This window comes from Helianthus annuus, chromosome 4 (assembly GCF_002127325.2).
Source record: "Helianthus annuus cultivar XRQ/B chromosome 4, HanXRQr2.0-SUNRISE, whole genome shotgun sequence".
Taxonomy (NCBI): Eukaryota; Viridiplantae; Streptophyta; class Magnoliopsida; order Asterales; family Asteraceae; genus Helianthus; species Helianthus annuus.
The window spans coordinates 33000151-33004242 of NC_035436.2; the positions used below are offsets into that span (position 1 = coordinate 33000151).

The 4092-nt window shown below is 34.2% G+C and overlaps 1 long non-coding RNA gene across 1 annotated transcript; it reads left to right on the forward strand.

Annotated features, from left to right (window-relative positions):
* Positions 1–1801: 1801 nt before the first annotated feature.
* On the forward strand, positions 1802–3875 carry LOC110934499. The gene is made up of 3 exons (XR_002588388.2): positions 1802–1953; positions 2532–2588; positions 3567–3875. It is a non-coding gene; the product is annotated as an uncharacterized LOC110934499 (long non-coding RNA).
* The last annotated feature ends 217 nt before the right edge of the window (positions 3876–4092 follow it).

Below are 4092 nucleotides of genomic sequence, written 5' to 3' on the forward strand. Positions count from 1 at the left end.
TCTTTTGTTTTACATGACCCGACCCGACCCGATACGAACCGATTTTTTACTTATATACCTAGGGACCTAAAATTTTTAAAAATGTTCCGCACCCCATGGAAAAATTCCTAGGTCTGCTACTACTTTCCAACCACTAGACCACAAGTGATGGATAGGAAAAATATATCTGGAGAGAGAAAACTTTATAAATTTTTAATATTTTAAGAAATAGCTGTGAATGTAGGAGAGAGAAAAAGTAATGATAAAGGTATAAACAAATATTACATCTCCTTCGCCATCCTTCAACTCATCTTCAAAATTTATAAAATTTAACAAAAAATCACCACATTCTTTCCATTATCTTTATCTACACCCCTATAATAACAAAACCTACACACTCCACCAAAATTTGAAAAGCTACTATTCACCCCTATATCATCTCTCACATACACACTTGCACACATACACATATATAAAAAATAAATTAAAAAAAAAAGTGAAGAAAGAATAAAAAAAATATAGAGATAGGTATGGTAAATAGGATGTGGAAGATTTTTTATATGAGAGATAAATTTTGAAAAGTATGATTTTAACTTAATTTATAAGATAATTAGATAAATGATACTAGAGGGAATGTGAATCCTCTTAGAGGAGACAGAATGTTTTGGGCTAATTCTTAACCCATCCTAACTAGAAATATATGGAGTAAACCTCAATTAACAACCCTGTGGTTAGATTCCATTCACACTTTATACACCCATAACGAACTTTGTCCATCTACATTCTCAACTTTTAAAAAGTGCTACATTTTACATCCATGTGGGGGTTGACCATTAGGTTGATCATCACCAATAGAGACATTTTCATAATCCCGTATCCTGATTAAAACTACTGACACTTTGCAACCTTTACCACCACTACCAAACTAAATCCACCAATAGTAAGTTTTTCCCCAGGTAAGTTATTGTTTCTTTTAGCTCCAAAAACTAAATATTATAAATTAAAAAACGCACATCATTTGGTTCTCCCCCAACCGATTACCTCAAGAATCTTTGGTCAAATACCATCCAATGGTGGGAATTTCCCACCTGATCCCTTAATCTCTCCCGCGAGTCCCAATTTGCTGGATGGAAGCCTAGTACGCTGTATGTCCATAAGATCCATGTGTAGTGCAAGAAATCTCGAACCCCAATAGGGAAACCTCGCTAAATCAACTTCTAGTGCTACAAATCGAAGCAACAAAAGTATTCAAAAACACTCCAAGCATGATAAATCTCGCCAGCTGCTTGCAAATCTTCATGACAAAGGAACGAATTCATCAGTAACCCCGAATTTGCTTGTGCAAAATGATGTATCTCATACGGATGTTGAAATTAAGGGTTAATTGGGTGGGAAGAGGTCTCGTATACCACACCTTTAAAATATCCTTGTCTTGTTAACTCAATTCGAGCAGAAGTTCTTACCCCAATTAAAAACCCTAATTTCTATCCATAATTAGACTGAGGAATATGAAGATGTCATGGAATTGGCCCCTGAAGTACATTTATATCCTCTTTCTAGTGAGGCATACTGTAACACCCCAAATTTCGTATGTTATAAAATAATAATATGCTTGTGATGCTTAAATAACAGAAAACCGGTAAATATAGAATTGTACCGTAAGAAAATGATGGTAAGTTTAAAATATATATTTATAACCTAATTAACCAAAGGAAATATGAACAAGTTAGAATGTGAAGTAGGAATGTGGCATGATTTAAAAAGAGAAGGGGCTGAAAATGAAAATATGAAATAAGAATTACATAAAACAAAAACTTGGTCTGTGTTTGGTGGGGGTGAGCGTACGATCGAGAGAGAGAGCAAGGGATGAACCAAAACCCTAACAACACAAATCCATCAAATTGAAAGGGGAATTGAAGGCTATTTGGATGCATGAACCAGGAATGTTAATTACCTAAGTGTTTCTAACATCAAGTAAGTCGAATTTGGGTTTTTTGTGATGTTCGATTTAAGGGGTTTTATGTAATCCGTGAATGTAGTGTAAAATAAAGCATGAATGTTAGTTGTTATGAATATGTAGATGTTAAGATATGTTTAATTTTGTCTATAATGATGATTTGGGGGAAAAACCCTTTTTTATGTTGTAGAATGATTAAGATTAGTGGTGTTTTATAAACAAAAAAATTAATGTATTGTTGATGTTTGAAGAAATATGATGATGATAAGTTGATGAGTATTTGATGTAGAGCTAAATGTACATAGTTAGAATGGTAAATTATGAAGTTAGGGATTTGTTATGCTAATCAATGGATGAAATATGGAAGATGAGCTTAAGATATATGTACATTATGCTTTGTAGATAGTACGCACACCACGTGTTCGATGAAATGCCTTAATTGGAATTTATTGTGATTTTACATGAATACTTGCTAAGTTAATGTAATATGATGATGGCAAAATGTATGCGAGTAATTAACATCACTATGTACATCAAAGAATGTCTAAGTAATGAAGTCATAAGAAAGCTAAGTGTATGAAGTTGTGACATGTAGGAACAAAGAAAGACGAAGGAACAAGTCAATCCAAGGCGCTAGAAACGCAAGATTTCGGTAAGTTCATATGAACTTAATTCTCCCTTCATGTAGATTTACAAACGTTAGTTTTGGTAAATGAATTCTAGTGTAGCGTTGTATGATTTTCATGGTACAATTGTGATATGTTGAATATTGAAAAATGGATAGGAAATGCAATAGTGATGGAATGTATGAGGAAATGCTATGTAGTTGAACCGTATGAACGGGTCGTACTAATGGAATGTATGAGGGAATGCTATGTAGTCGAACCGTATGACGGGTCGTACTAATGGAATGTACAATTGAATGCTATGGAGTCGAACCGTATGAACGGGTCGTACTAATAGAATGTATGTTGGAAAGTCATGTAGTCGAACCTTGTGAACGGGTCGAATTAATGGAGAAGGTTAGAAAGTTAGACGGGTCTTGGATCAAGTCTTAGTGTGTGAACTTGGTTTAATCATAAAGATCCGTTAAATGGAAAAGTATGTTTTGTTGCATACGAAATTTAAATTATAAATTTGTTTATAATATGATAATCGATCTTTGTTAAAAAGGCTATGGTGATTAGTAAGTAACTAGCAAATCCCTTGCGGATTGGTTGTTATGAGAGTTATAATAAGCTATGCAAGTCGCCGGTTCTAGTGAACAAGTTGAGTAAGAATAAGCTACCATCCGTTTTGAACGGGTGGTTTTAAATGCTATAATGAATGCTAGAAGCTTAATCCGTTATATGGATAGAAAGAAGAATTTATGTTGAAAGCAAATAACCCAACTTAATGGGTCGAATGTGTATGCTTAACTCTCATTGAGAGTGTTTATGCCAAACCCAATTACTTGGGTAGTCGAATGTGTATGTTTAACTCTCATTGAGAGTGTTTATGCCAAACCCAATTACTTGGGTAGTCGAATGTGTAAGAAAGAAGAAAGCTCATATATGGACAGAACTAAAACGAAATAATTATGATTCGACAATTGAGATGACTAACTTTAAAAACCTTGTTGTGTATGTAGGTAAATCCTCACTTTAGGCGATTTGGAGATTTGGAGCGAGCACGGGTCCATGTTATGTTATACCAAAAGCTTCCGCTAGTTTATGTTCGTCCTTATGGTCCATGACTTGTTATTTTGTCCAACTTTGTTAGTAGTAGTATTTTTTTTGCAAAACTTGTTGTCTTTGTTTTGGGTAGTTTAATGTTAAAAGGGTCGTAGATTGTTGTTAGTTTATTATGTTAAAAACAGGGCGCATGTTCGTTTTACAAACGGGTCATGCCCAATTTTTGTAAGAATTTTTTTTATGTATCAAAGTTGGTATTTTGACGTTTTTAAATTATTTTGTAAGTAAATTATTATTATGGAAAAGCGGACCTTACAAGTTGGTATCAGAGCCAAGGTTTGAGGGATTCGGGCAAGAGTCCTAGCGCTCGAACTCAAACCAAATGGCTCGTGCTAATGTGCTCACTCCAAGATCGCCAATGAGGTAATACGCCAAGTTCTCAGTAATAATAATTGTATGTGTAATATGTTTCGGATGCAAAAA